This window comes from Tamandua tetradactyla, chromosome 10 (genome assembly GCF_023851605.1).
Source record: "Tamandua tetradactyla isolate mTamTet1 chromosome 10, mTamTet1.pri, whole genome shotgun sequence".
Classification (NCBI taxonomy): Eukaryota; Metazoa; Chordata; class Mammalia; order Pilosa; family Myrmecophagidae; genus Tamandua; species Tamandua tetradactyla.
This window is the reverse complement of record NC_135336.1, coordinates 10799949-10816003: the sequence shown is the minus strand read 5'-3', so window position 1 is coordinate 10816003 and position 16055 is coordinate 10799949. Positions and strand designations below refer to the sequence as shown.

General features: G+C 35.1%; 1 protein-coding gene across 1 annotated transcript in view; it reads right to left on the bottom strand.

The window, feature by feature from the left end:
* The window catches only part of OSTN (osteocrin), a 57162-nt gene extending 41501 nt beyond the window's left edge, over nucleotides 1-15661 (bottom strand). Inside the window, exon 1 of the mRNA XM_077117536.1 lies at nucleotides 15456-15661. The gene's annotated coding sequence lies outside the window, so the exon portion shown is untranslated. The remainder of the gene's footprint in view (nucleotides 1-15455) is intronic.
* Between the last annotated feature and the right edge of the window lie 394 nt (nucleotides 15662-16055).

Genomic DNA, 16055 nt, shown 5'->3' with positions numbered 1-16055 from the left:
TTTCAGAGAAACTGTTTTGAGGCGAAATGGGTAGTTGCAGAATAATACAAATGCCATGATACTATTGACCTAGATTGGCAATACATAAAGCAATTCCACATATTTTTGAATACATACATGCAATTAAAGTATAAGTAAATTGAATTTGATCTATGAATCTTGTTATTTATGTTCTGGAAGGGAAGGGATTATGATTATGGAGGTAAACAGAAAGGACTTCACTTATATCTAGAAAGTATTTGAAGCAAGTATATCAAAATACTTGCACTTACTAATCCTGGGTAGAGAGCATAAATGTGTGTCATCTAACCAATGGTTTATATCTGGTCTGCTAGCTGTCAGTTTAGGTCAACTGGAACTCTAAATACTGCATGGTATAAGAAGAGGAATCACCCTACAGAAGAAAGGTTAAGGGTTATGGGTTAAAATAGAGTAGTCTTGAACCTAAGTTCAGCCACTTGGTACATGGTATTGGAAAAGTACCCCTGGACCTATTCTTTATAGGGCCTCTCACTTTTACTTGTCAACTTGGCTTGTTTATAGTGTCCAGTCGTTTGGTCAAACACTGGTCTGGATGTTGCTGAGGAGGTATTTTGGAGAAGGCGGTTAGTGTCTACAATCAGTTGACTTTACAGAAGGGAGATCCCCCTTGATAATGAACATGGGCCTCATCCAATCAGCCAGAGGCCCTTAAAAAAAAAAAGAACTGAGAATTCCAGAAAAAAAAGAAGAAATTCTGCCTCAAGTCTACACACTTCATACTTCTCGGAGTTTCCGGTTTGCTGGCATCCCCTGTGAAAGTCAGACTTAAGATACCAACCTACATTTTTTCTGGAATTTAGAGCCTTCCAGCTTCCCCTAAAATTCAGCCTCAAGACATCAACAGCACTCTCATTGGAATTTCCAGCCCACAGCCTGCCCTAGAGTATTTCGACTTGCCAGTCCCCACAATCATGTGAGCCATTTTCTTAAATTAAATTTCTTAATGTGTGTGTGCATGTGCATGTGTGTGTGTCTAGGTGTAAAGATTACGGTGCTTTGGTTACCTCTTCTTCACCCTGTTGGAGAAGGAGATAAGTATTTTCATCCTAAGAGGACCCAGCATGCGTGTACGGCCACGTGAGGAACAGAGAAAACAAGTAGGGGCCCACAGGTTCCCACAATCCACCGTGGTTGGATTGAATAATTCCACGGACCAGCAGAAAACTGAAGCAAAGTGAAGCAGGCACTGTATTTACTCCTTATATTAAGGAGAAATTTTTGGTGAGGGAACCAAATCTGTGGGCACAGAGTGGGCAGGGGGGCTTGCAGTTAGTTCATTCAAGACCTTCTCAGTTTTCCCCAGGTGTCGAGGCAACACATCTTATTAGTTTAAGCCTCACAGTGCAGAAGCAATGTCAGTACGGAGTCTGAGGACCTAGGTTTGAGTCTCATCTCTGTTTCAGTGTTAGTGTGACCTTGGATGTGTATCATTTAACCACTTGTGCTTCATTTTCCATTCTGAAGTGAACAAGATTCAATTTCAATGGACTTTGAGAAGATCGAATTGATCGAATACATAACTTTATCCTGTATAATTTTTTAAATTTGTAAGTAAAAGAAAATTTGTGCGATATTACCAGATATTTCTTTTGTAAATATATTTTCTTTGGTATCACTCAAGATAGCCTGTCTTTGTGAAACTTCCTAGAAAAAATTGTGAAACCTCCAGGTGGATTATAAAAATAAATGATATATATAGAATAAGGAAAAATAAGTCTTTTATATAGAACAGAGAGGCATCAGTATTTAGCCAGGCCTATTAAGATGCACAATGGAGACAAGAATATTTTTGCATTGCCTATAACATTTATTTATCAAATATGATCTTAATTATCATGTAATGTAGTCTAAAGTAGTCCCTCAATATGTCCCCTATTAATTTACTTTGGAATATTGTTGCATGATGGTCATCATTAGCTGCTTCTCTGTATTCCATATTTTTTGGAAAGGGACAACACACTATCTCTGTTCTTTTTTGCCAAATTGACGTTTGAGCTGAGTTTTTTAAGTACCCAAAAAATTATAAACCACGACTATGTTTTTTTCTAAATTGAGAAAGTAGACAAATAACAAGAAAGACTGCAACAGTTTCTGGTAAAAATACACAATCCTCAGAGCAACTCCGAATTACCTTAGCTATTTCTTTGTTTTTTGCTGATGTCTCTTTGACTTTCCTCACCATTAAGAAATTTATGTTAAGAATTGAATTTCTAATAACCTTATATTTTTGGCATATCTTTCTTTTTGAATAGCTCCCTCATTTTTCAAAGATGAACCACAACTTGATGTCTTCCTCTTTTTTTAAAATCACATTAAAAGCAGGTTACAATGTGTGAAATTGCCCAATTTTATGTCTTTCCATGTGGATTTCCTTTAGCTACTTTCATGCATGTTTTACTAGCCAGGTTTCTCTTAATTTTTTCCAATCTTATTTATGGCACAGGATGATGACTGTTTATAGTATTGATGATTATGTTTAAGGCATTTATTTTGGGGCTTGGGTGTATATAAGAAAAAGTCATAACATATCATAGTACAGATAACCACATCCTGATTATTTGGATATGGAGATGTAAAAATAAATGCTGAATTTAGATACATACATTTAATGGTTTAAAGCCATGTTTGTAGCCAGTTAACCAAAAGGCCAAGTACCTAAATATGGCATTTGGGACACTAATGAAAACAAACACCCTGGCATCTGCCACACAAAAGTCATTTTATTAACTAGTTGGAAACTTGATTGCTACAAAATTAGAAACAGAGGAAATTATAGGGAGGGAAGGAAAAGACTAAGTTCAGCACCATTTCCCTATTTTGTTGATAATGGATAAATATAGCCCATGATTTAAAAATCTGCTTAGCTGCATGTGCATTACAGATCACCAAAAGAATATTCAAAGGATGTTCATTGAGTGTGCGAATGCACCAAAGTGGATTTATCTGCAATTTTTTGTTAGTTCACCAAAAATTTTCATTAAGTATTTTTTAAAGTAACATTCCTGTGGGGAGTGAGGAATTTCAAAAGAGACAGTAGGCATAGAATCTGCCTTATATGAAATTTAGGTGTGACACTTCATTCATTTTTTTAGTCAGTTTATCTAACATGGTGCATTTTCACTTTTAAAATAATAGTGCTGAACAAATAAACATCTTACATAATAAAACATCTTAAACGTTGCTTCAAAGACTTTCCACATGTAAGAACTCATAAGCTGAAATGATTCTCCACACTGTGGCTGGAGAGATAGATGGGGCAAGGTGGGGAGGTGTGAGATTTTGTAGTCATTTAAGTTTAGAAGACAACATAAACTGTATATATATTCTTTTTTGAACACTGAGAGCGCATATTGACACAATAAAGGCTCTGAAAGTCCAGCAGTAAAGAAACTGTCTTAATTATATGTATATCAGAGTTAAATGAAAAGTCTGTTAGAATGGAGAAAGATATTTCCAGTTATTGAAAGTCAGTGCTGTAATGAGCCATTGTTAATGTAAAAAAAAAAAATTCTCAAGTAGTCTATGGCAGAAAAAAATAAGGTTGAGAATCACTAATCTAAAAATCAAAGAGCAAAACCAGAATGACCACAGGTGTTAAAGCTAGGATTAAGCTGAAAAAGAGAAGCAGTAAGAGTCAATATGTAATCTTATGCACAGCCACAGAACTTTTTAACTATCTGCATTTGAGGGCTGCTGTTGAAGGAAGTGACCCTGTTCAGGTGATTCAGGAAATTTCTCTTCGACTTGAGTCTTTATGATTAAAATCTTTGGTGTTTAGGATTTCTGGGAGAAAAACATGTTAAACTTAATCAATTCCTGTGGTGTGAACCCATTTTCAGTAGGACTTTTTATGAGTTTCCCTCAGTTAAGGTACGGCCCAACTCAAGCAATTGGGTCTTAATTTTATTATTAGAGTTCTTTGTAAGCAGAATGAAATTCGGAAGGATGGAGAGAAAGACAGAGGGAGCAGCCAGACACTGAAAGTCAAAGGAACCTAGAAGGGAAGGGAGAAGCCAGAAGAGACTGCCAAGCGCATTGTCATGTGAGAGAGGCCAGAGATCAAGGATCTCTGGCAGAACTCCAGCCTTCTGGAAGAAAGCATCGTCTTGATCATGTATTGATTTGGACTTCTCCTGGCTTCAAAACTGTGAGCCACTAAATTCCTGTTGTTTAATCCAATCCATTGCATGGTATTTGCTTTAGCAATTGGGAAACTAGAACAACATCTGACTTGAATATCGATCGCACCATTATTCCTGAATTAGAAATTCAGGAATATTGTCATGGGAGGGTGAATCTTGATAACTTCTGGTATTTTAGAAACATTTATCCTAATTTCTTGATTGGAAAAAATCAAAATAGAGTCTCCCACTCCAAGTTTCAAAAAAATTATAGACTAAGGACTTAGTTAAGTATAAAGGATTGAGAGCCTAATTAAACTTTTATTTATTATTTTACTTGAAACTGTCTTCCCACTTTGCAAAAGCATAGGTATTTCTTTTCTTTTCTTTTCTTTTTTTTTTTTTTTTGTTTTGTATGCTATAGGGTGAGGTCACTTTCCATTCTTTTTCCATGTGAGTATCCCATTATTGCAGCATCATTTGTTGATTTTGTTTGTTTGCTTGTTTTTGTTGGTTTCTTTGTTTGGGAAGTGCATGGGCCAGGAATTGAACCTGGGTCTCCCTCATGGCAGGTGAGAATTCTACCACGGCAGCATTTTATCTTCTCACCAATAATGAATGAATGTTCTTATTTCTGTACATCATCTCCAAGATTTGTCATTATCCTTTTTTTTAAGATAATAGCCATTCTAGTAGGTGTGAAATGGTATCTCATTTTGGTTTTTTTGATTTTCCCTAATGGCTAATGATGTTGAGATTTTTCTCATGTGTTTTTTTTTTTTTTGCCATTTGCAAATCTCCTCTGGAGAAATATTTATTCAAGTTTTTGACCACTTTTTAATTGAGTTGGAGGGTTGCTTTACATATACTTGATATTAAATCCTTTTCATATATGTGGTTTCCAAATGTTTTTTACCAGTGTTTAGGCTGTCATTTTACTTTCATGATAAGGTCCTTTGATGCACAGTTTTTAATTTTGATGAGGTCCCATTTATTTATTTTTTCTTTTGTTGCTTGTGATTTGGGTGTAAAGTTTAAGAAATCACTGCGTAACACAAATTTCTAAAGATATTTCCCTACATTTTCTTCTAGAAGTTTTAGAGTTCTGGTTCTTATATATAGGTCTTTGATCCATTTTGAGCTGATTTTTATATGTTGTGGGTTAAGGTGCCACCTTCATTCTTTTGCAAATGGAGATCCAGTTTCACAGGACCATTTGTTGAAGAAACTATTCTTTCCCAGTTCAGTTTTCCTTGTCACCTCGTCAAAATCAATTGGCCATAAATGTGAGGGTTGATTTCTGAGCTCTTAATTCGATTCTCTTCATCTATATATCTGTCCTTGTGTGAGCACCATACTGTCTTGATTACTGTGGTTTTCCAGTAAGTTTTAGGATCAGAAAGTGTGAGTCTTCCGACATCAATCTTCTTTTTCAAGATGCCTTTGGTTATTTGGGGCCCTTTATCTACTATGTAAATTTGGTGATTGGCTTTTTCTTCCCTGCAAAGAAGGTTGTTGAAATTGTGATTGGACTTGAATAGGTAAATGGATTTGGGTAGAATTGAAATATTAACAATATTTAATCATCCAGTTCATAAACACAAAATTTTCTTCATTTTATTTATGTCTTCTTTGTTTTATTTTAGCAGAGATTTTAATTTTTTGTGTACAAGTCCTTTACATCTTTGGTTAAATTTATTCCTAGCTATTTAATTCTTATTTCCTGTTGTAAATGAATTTATTTTTGATTACTTTCTTCTGACCATTGCTTGTGTATAGAAACACTACTGATTTTGGGGGGTTATTTACGTACTTTGCCACATTACTGAATTCACGTATTAGTTTTAGAAATTTTGTTGTGGATTTTTCAGGATTTATGTATATAGGATCATGTCATCTGCAAATAGTGAAAGTTTTATTTCTTCCTTTCCAATTTGTGTGACTTTTATTCTTTATTTTTTACCTAATTGCTCTGGCTAGAGCTTCCAGTACAATGTTGAATAATACTGGTGAATGTGGGCATCCTTACTTGTTCCTGATTTTAGAGGAAGAGCTTCCAGTTTTTCTGCCTAAAGTCTGATACTAGCTGTGGGTTTTTCATATATGCTTTTTATCATGTTGAGGAAGCTTCCCTCTATCCCTAGTTTTCTAAGTGCTTCGATCAAGAAGTGGTGTTGGATTTGGTCAAATGCTTTTTCTGCTTCAATTGAGATGATCAATGTGTTTGTTTCCTTCATTCTGTTAATGTGGTATATAACATGAATTGATTTTCTTATGTTGAACTACCCTTGCATGTCTGAGATAAATCCTACTTGGCCATGGCATATAATTCTTTTAAAGTGCTTTTGGATTTGATTTTCAAGTATTTTGCTGAGGATTTTTGGATCTTTTTTCCTAAGAGATATTGGTCTGTAGTTGTCATTTCTCGTGGTATCTTTATCTGGCTTTAGGATAATATTGGTCTCATAGAACGAATTAGGAAGTGTTCCCTACTCTTCAAATTTTGGAAGAGTTTGAGCAGGATTACTGTACATTCTTGAAATATTCAGTAAAATTCTCCTGTGAAGTCATTTTGTCTTAAACTTATCTTTGTTAGGAGGTTCTTATTAATCATTCAGTCTCTTTAGTACTAATTAATTTGTTTAGATGAAATAGGTGGTTTGTGTGTTTTTAAGAATTTATCCATTTGATCTAGATTATGTATCTCTTTGGTGTACTGTTGTTCATAGAATCCATTTATAGTACAATCTTTTTTATATGAGTAAGGTCAGTAGTAATGCTCTCCCATTGCATTTATGATTTTAATTATTTGTGTCTTCTCTCTTTTTTCTTTAACAGTCTAGCTAAACACCATTTAACCTATTATTGTTTAAGAGTACACTGATTAATTTCCACATATCTATGAATTTTCCATTTCTCCCTTTGTCATTGGCTTCTAGCTTCATTCCATTGTGGTCAGAAAAGGTCTATCACATGATTTCAATATTTTTTAATTTATTGAGCTTTGTTTTATGTGACCTAAGATATGATCTATCCTGGAGAAAGACCCAGGTGCACTTGAGAGTAATGTGTATTCTGCTGTTGTTGGTTAAATTGTTCTATGTATGTCTGTTAGGTCTACGTGGTTTGGAGTATCATTCAAGTCTTTATTTTGTTCCCTTATCGACCTTCCATTTAGATGTTCTGTCCATTATTGAAAGTGGTGTATTAAAATATCCTAATGTTAATGTAGAATTTTCAATTTTTCCCTTCAAACCTATAAGTATTTGCTTCATTTATTTTGGGATCTTCTGTTAGGTGCACACATATTTATAATTGTTATGTCTCCTTGTTTAATTGACCCTCTGTCAGTATATAATGACCATCTTTGCTCCTCATAATAGCTTTTGATTGAAAGTTTCCTTTATTTGCTATTAGTTGAGCTACCTCAGCTTTCTTTTGGTTACTGCTTGCAGGGTATATATTTTATTTTCAACTTACTTATGTCTTTGAATTTAAGGTGAGTCTCTTTCAAGCAACAATTAATAAGGTCACATTTTGTTTTATCCATTCTGTCAATTTCTGTCTTTTGACTGTAGAATTCAATTCATTTACCTTTAAAATCAAGACTGATAATGCAGGATTTTCTTCTGGCATTTTCCATGTAGTCTTTCTAAGTTCTATACTCTTTTTTTATTCTCTCAATTCTTCCATTAATGGCTACTTTCATATTTATTTTATTTTATTTTTATTCTACCACATTCCTATTTCTTTTAGGTTGTATTTTTCATATATTTTCCTTGTGATCACCATAGGGTTAAAATTTAACATCCTAAAAATATAAAAATCATATTTGATTTGATACCAACTTGACTTAAATGGCATATACCTGCACTGTGTACCTTTCTGTTCCCACACCATTTTTATATTTGCTACAGATTATAACTTTATACATTGTATGTCTAAAACCATGGTTTTATCATTACTTTTTATGCATATGCATTTTAGCACTTTTAAAGTGTAAGAAGTGGAGTAACATACTAAAAATTCAATACAATACTCCTGGTGTTTATAATTACATAAATGGTTATTTTATAAGAATTATTTATTTCTTTATTATACTTTGAACCACTGTCTAGTTTCCTTTCCTTTCAATCTGGTGAACTCCCTTTAGCCTTGCTTGAGGGCAGGTCTAGTGGTGGTAAACTTCTCAGCTTTTGTTTATCTGGAAATGTCTTTGTCACCCTATTTGCAAAGAAAGTCTTGCAGACTATAAAAATTTTGGCTGGCAATTGTTTTTTCTCAGCAATTTTAGTATTTCAACTCAGTGCTTTCTTGCATCTATGATGTCTGTTGAGAAATTGGCAGTTAACCTTATTAGGACTCCCTTGTACACAATATATTGCTTTCCTATCACAGCTTTCAGAACTCTTCCCTTCTGTTTTGCATTTGACAGTTTGTTCTGTATGTGATGTGACATACTTTTTTTCAAGTTTATCCTGTTTGGTGTTCTCTGGGATTCTTGGATGTGCATATACAAATCTTTTGCTAAGTTTGGGAAATTTTCTGTCATTATTTCTTTGAATTCCTGGGCCTTTTTCTCTCTCTTTTTTTTTTTTCTCTTCTGGGACTCCAATAATGCCTACATTGTTGTGCTTGAGGGTGTCCCAGAAGCCTGTTAGGCTATTTTCATTTTTTATAATTCTTTTCCATTCTGCTACTCAGCCTCACTCATATCAGTTGTCTTGTAAGTTTTCTGACTCTTTCTTCTTCCAGCTCCAGTCTACTGTTGAAACCCTTCTGGGAATTGTTCATTTCAGTTACTGTAATCTCCAATTACATGAGTTCTGTATGGTTTTTTTTTTTTTTTGGCATGGGCAGGTCCCAGGAATCAAACCTGGGTCTCCAGCACGGCAGGTGAGAACTCTGCCGCTGAGCTATGGTTGCCCGCCCTGTAGGGTTCCTTTCTAAAGTTTCTGTCTCGTTATTGTGGATTTTATTTTATTGTTAATTCGTCATTTTTTTCATATACTTTAGTTCCTTCTCTGCAATTTCCTTCATCTTTTGAGCATGTTGAGTATTAATTTTTTTAAGACTTTGCTCATTAGGTTCACAGTCTTGTCTTCTTCACTGATGTTTTTCCAGATTTTTATTCTCCTCCTTTGAATGGACCATCACTTCCTGTTTCTTTGTTTGTCTTTAACCTTTTGTTGAACACTGCATGCACATTTAATATTTTAAAATGTTTACTCTGGTGCTGATTCCCTGAGTTATCTTTTTTGAGCTTGTAATAAGCTTATGATACGACAGAAATTTTCTCTTGCTTCGTGTATACTAAAACCAAGAAACGCTAAGCAAAGAACATTGTCGTAAATTGTTTTTGTGTTGGCTTGAATTTCAGACCCAGGTGTAAGTGAAGTGTAGCCTCCTCCTTGTCTTTTCTGGGACTGTTTCTTGTCTTGGGCTTGTGCTGCTGGTGGCCTTAAGAGTCCCCTGTTTAAAGAAGTTTTAATGGCGCCTCTGTTCTTTAGGAAGGAGATTTTCTCCCTTTCCCAGGTATTCCACTGCAGGCCTTAAAGCAGGTAAGTGTTTGATACAGGATATCAGCCTCAATTATTTCTTAAACTCGTTTTTGTTGTCTCAAGCTGCTTTTGTGTGGAGTGCAAATTTTGGAGGTGGGGACACTCCGAACTTTCCCAAGTCAAGTCAGTCTTGCTAAGCTGAAATAAGGCCACTAAGAGAGGGCTTCTTCCAAATTCTACCAGGGAGGGGATTAATGAGAGCCAAGGAAGGGAGCCAGGAGCTTTTTCCACAGTTCGCCAAAGTTGCGCTTTCTGGACTCAGCATATGCCAGAAAATGCATCCCTTCTGTCTTATGCAACTCTGAGGAAGCTTTCTATGTTTAAATTTCCTCCATAATTTTGACTGGGGCATGTTGGAACACTCGCTGCCCTCAGAGTGAATGTCTAAGGGATTTAAAGTAGCTAATCCAAAGCACTGATCAGAGATCGGCTCTCACACCACCCTGCATCTAGATGAATTGGATTTTTATGTCTTTCTCTGGCACCAGCAAGCTATACCAGGGGCTGGACTCTGCTGCCTGCTGTGAGAGTGGATAGTGGGCAATGGTAGCCAACACAGAGAGAGAGCAATTTACTGGTATTTACCTAAGTTACCAGCCTTTCCTCTTCCCTGGATGCTGTACAGTCCAGTAGAACTGTTTCAAAATAGTTGGTTCAGACAGTTCCTGCTTGTTTAATATTTCTTTTGGTAGGGGGACTGACTCCTGGTGCTTCTACTCTGCTGTCTTTCCACAATTCCTAGACTAATGAAAAATTTGTAAATAAAATTCTTTTAGTCAATAAACGGGTATTCCACATCGAAAAATTTATTTTTGTGATGGTGAGGAAAACACTCAGAACTAGTCCAGAAGGATAGGGTTATGTGTCCTTCCTTTGCTACTTATACATTGGCCTAGTGACTTTGAACAAGATCTCTAAATTTTCTAAGGCCCATTTTATTAATTTCTAAAATAAGAATATCAGTAACCACCACCCTAGGGAATCAAAGGAAGCTGTGCTGTGTTAAACTATACAAATCATTGTATAATTGGCCTAGGATTGCCAAGTAATAGCAATAGCAATAATTAACTCCTATTCCCTCCAAAAAACCCCTGCAATCCTACCATTTAATAATATTACTTACTGAAAGTGTTGAGTTATATTTTCAAAGAACTAGGCCTTCACATTATATAAATTTATCTATGAAAAACCTCTTACATTGCAGGTAAAAAACTTTGCAATAGGAACTCTCTGATTGTGCAAGAAAGAACTTTATAAAGTGTAAGACAATATGATAAGATTAACTATATGGCATAAAAATATTATTACCAAGCTAAGGGAGCTCTTTGAAGCCAAGTCTTCCCAGAGAACATGCAGCCTACTCTGGAAACCACCGAGGGACTATGTCATATTCACCACGTATTGCCTACGAACTAGCATAATGCCTGGTGTGTAGGCAGCATTCGTGTGTGGAATGAAAGAATGAAGCAACATTATGTAGTAGGTAAAGGGGAAAACAAGTCAGATATCATTATCCCAATTTCACTGATATGGAAATGAAAGTTCAGAGAAGTGAAGCGATATACTCAGTATTTTATATCTTCAGTGACATGTGATGAAGTTCATGCAAGAATTCCCGTATGTATTAATGTTTCTCCTACACATCAAAGATTCTCATTCTAATGAGAGTGACATGCACTGGCATTTCCCAGCAATCATGGTACTAAAGTTTAAGATTTTGCCTAATCAACTATTATTTTGTATTTAGATCTCTGAATAACCGCAAGTTTCTTGCCATAAAACTATGTCACCTAGGGCAGTGTGACGGTGGCTCAGTGGCAGAATTCTCACCTGCCATGCCAGAGATCCGGGTTCGATTCCCAGTCCCTGCCCATGCAAAAAAAAACAAAAACAAAAGCAAAACCCTATGCTACCTAGAAAAAGAAGAGGCTCTTAGCCAAAAAAAAGTGTGGATAGGGAGAAGCTGGTACAGTTGCACAAAGACATCCTGTTCTATCATTCAATACATAGGCAATTTTTATACGGTATAAGAAAAGGCTTTTAACGGGCAAAGTTGATGAAGTGCATTTATAAGCCTCAAGATAGTGTGGAATTTCACCATCTCCTTCACTCCTTACCTATTTTGACTTTAATATGCATTTAATAAAAATCTTGACTTACATTTTAATTACATTGATAAAATGCCAATATAATCAATGTGAAAGTACTCTCTAATTGGGGCAAAAGTATAAATGATCACATTCAACAACACAATGTATATATTAGGTATAGATCATATGCCAAGTGCCACAAAAATAAAAGTGGGTAAGACACCCTCCCTGAACTCTAGTTGCTCACAGACTGGTAGAGGAGACATTGGAAATTGCTTAACCACTTGCCCAACACAGGGATTTCCTCATGAAAGAGCAAATTCTTCCTGGAATGTTCCCATTTCTTTCCAGTGCAATTACTGTAAATAACCTTTCTGCATAGCACTGTACAATCTTAAAATTAATGTATCTCCCTCCATTCTCACAACAGACATGTTAGATCAGCATGGAAAGAATTATGATCTATTAAAAAAATATATATGAGCTGAAACCAGCTGAGTTAAAGTAGAAACCTGGTCTCCTAACTGCTGTTACTGTGTTTCTCTCTAACACAGCTTAATGAATTAGTTAAAAGAGGATGGGCCCTGAAGTTGCATAGTCCTGGATCTGAGTCGTGACTCTCACTGCATGACCACAGCCAAGTTTCTCTCTGTTTTACTGCCTTCATCAGATAAATAAGGCAAAGACTTGTTCTTTAAGTTTATTTTAAGGATGAAAAATAATATAGGTAAAGTATATGGCAGAAAGTAATTACTGAGTAAATAGTAGCTATCGTACTTCTAGTATTGTCTTCTAAATATGACACTTTTTAAAAATATTTATTACATTTTATTTTTATGAAAAAATGTTTTTATCCTACTTCATTTTAAGGAACAAAATTAATCTATGGAATTTGAAACTATTGGTAGGGATAGAAAATAAAATATAATAAAAAAATAAAGTGGAGGAAATAACTTTCACTAAAGAGAATCAGAAATGACAACTCTAACATTTGATATTACACTTATAGTACGTATTATTTTCAGTCACAATATTTCTATGAAAATATGAATGTAAAAGTGTAAACTACAAATAAATTCATACTGGAAGGAAAACAAAGGGAAGGAATCTTAGCTGTACTCAAAACATAATTATTCTCAAGCTCTAATTATGTTAGCAAAGGTGTATTTTAGTTATCATTTTTCGTGATTTTTAAAAGCTACCTGCCTTGTTGCTATGTGTGTTTTCAACCATTGATCTGAAAGTTAAACTGGACAGAACCAGGTAGGGATACCCATGACAAATATGTGGATTTTCCGGCTCTCAAGCAATAACCCTGACTTTAGCATTTCTAATTTTATCATAGAATTATGCCTTTTAACATTTGCACCCATTCAATCCCTTACTTCCATGTGTCTCATTTTTTAGTTACTCATTATTTCTTAATATAGCTCAATGAGACCAACTAAGTTGGTTGCCACATTTTATCATTTAAATATATGATATTTTAAAAGTATATTTTTCACATGTTCAGATTTTTGCAAGTCACTCTGGGAACAAATAAAAATGAGGGTGTGTGTATCCTTTGAAATTGCCAAATTTAGTAGTTTAACAGAGGGAGAGTGAGGCTCAGAAAGAACTAGCCTAAAGAAGAGGAGATAAGGAAGGGACATAGAATAGATGAAGAGGAGAAGGAAAAGGACGTTGACTAGGGTTGAGGAATTGTTCCTGGGAGCAGGGCCTGAGCTGAGAGGGTGTCAGCTAAGGAAGAAGGGATATGCCTGGGCAATAAGAAGTGCAAGCCAATCTGGGCACAGTCAATTAAGGAAAGAGAGGGAGAGCTCAGCTGAACAATGCCTTTAATCAGAGTCTTCAGGCACATGGGGACTTGGTTTGTTAAGACAGATGCCCAGAGGTAGAAAGGAATTTGCAGCCCACCCATTGTAACGCTACAGGCTCCAATTTCACTGAGCAGGTAAAACCCCAGGGAGGTTAAATGACTTGACCAGGGTCACAAAGCTATTAAATTTAGGGCTGGGATTGGAAGTCTGGCTTCTTGATTCCAAAGCTTGTGTTCCTTTGACCATTCTGCTTAATCTAAACAAAAGTTGTCTTGATGACTAGGAATCACAGTAGGTGAAATATTGGCCAGTAGATGTTGTCTATAGATCAGGCCCCCAATTTTGTGATACTGGGTCCTTATTCTTTAATATCAGGAAAACTGACTGATAGAGGAGTTTCCAGAGGTCATTCTTATACTTGGCACTCCAAGTCCTCTAGTCTCTTTCAATAATAACAGTATCATTCCTACTTTGTGCATAAGACTTGCCTGAGGTTAAAAAGCTAGATAGTTGTAGAGTTGGAACAGTATTTTAGGGCTCCTGACTCTGAGTTATATTTCTACAAGACATGCTCAATTAATCTAATTTTATTAATCAAATGTTCAAATCTTTTGAGCGTGTTTGAACAAAAGTTAAAATTATAGCAGTGAGATTCCCAAACCTAGTCTACTAAACTTTTCTGCTTTTCGTTTGCCTGTGATTTTCATTATATGAGTATCTGTTCAACATTCCAAGAAAGAAAGAGGAGAAAGCAAATGTCACCTTAAATACCTTTTCTAATTTTCTAATAAAGCCATAGTACAAGTCACTTACATTGAGGAGATTTGAACTCATTAGCTACAGAAGACTTTCCTTAGAAAACTCCTATAGGTTTACTGATGATGTTTTGGGGGAGCTTACTAGTTATAAATCCCATCAATTATATAGCCATATCCACATTAAAACAGCCATAGTTCCATTGTTAAAATTATTTTCTTTTAGGATGATGTCAGTATCAAATCATAATCCTATCTCTAAGGCTATGGATTTATTCCTGAAATAAAGGAGCAATATTTTGCATTCTTAGAAATGAATCTACTGAGTGCATACAAACTTTCCATACATCAAAAACCTGAAACAAAAATTTAAATTTGTTCTTAAGCAGAATTCAAATGCATGTTTCAGATGAACTAACAGTTCAGCAACTTGATAGCAAGAGCACTTCAAATACTGAAGGATAGATGTGATTAAAGTCTACTCCAAATTATGTTATCAGTACCATATTTGTATATTTGTTTTATATTAAAAATGCAGAAATTTTCTAGGTTTAGAGAATATAGATTTCATTTGTCATTAAGAGTCAAATTTAATTGATTTAGGAATGTTTCTTAAGTTACAATTTTGAGAGAAATAAGGATTAGAGAACAATTTTCTTTCCTGCCAAGATTGTTCAAACTAGACCGATATCCTGAACATTTGAAAATTTCCCAACAGTGAACATTTTTGATAAAAGCAAAATTAACATTATTTACATACATATAGAATTATTAGTTTGCATTTCTCTTAACCTTTGTTTTGGAGTGGAAAATAAAAACAAAAAGCAGCATAATTATTATGAAATATCTGAGCAAACAATTATCTCCACCTAAGTGTGTAGTACAAGGATATCAGTTTAGATTTTCTACTCATTTCAGAGAGGACAATGTTGCCAAAAATCATTTCCAATGTTAACAAAATCATTTACTAAAACATTTTAATTAAAACATTTAAAAAGTAGGTAGAAATAAAACCTCGGTTAAAAGGAACGAAACTAAATTTTTGTCATTTTTACATTTAACTTACCTTGGTAAAAATCAGGCGATTCTAACTTGAGAGTCCTGTCTGTGCAATTTCTCCCAATCTCAGTCCTGATGGTGAGTTTTCTCTCCGAGTTTTTATAGTCTCAGTTATACACCCCTTACTCCAAGCCCTGCCTTTTGCTTTCTCTTACATCATTTCTACAGATTTTCCACTGAACATTTTCCCAAACCTCTCTTCAATCTCTCTCTCCCTCTCCCTCTCTCTCTCTCTCTCCACCTCTCCCTCAATCTTCCTCTCTCTCCCTCTTTTTCTCTTTCTCTTCCTTGTTCTCTCTCTCATTCTCTCTCTTCACAATTGTTCTGTCTATTGTTTTTATCATGGCACTTAGGGTGCAATAGGAACTTGGTCTCTGGAAATTTTGAATATACATTTTGTTTTGTGTTCGGTTTCAGACTCATCACCTCTTCCTGAGCTTTATTCTAGTGATGCTAAATATAAATCATGTTTCTGAAATAGAACATACTAAGATTTGTTAAAAAGAAAGTCACTGGGTATTTCAAAGTAAAATTTGGGAAGATTATAAATCAGAAACCCAAATAAATTTATTGATGTTTTTACGACCCTAAAATTAAATAATCATCT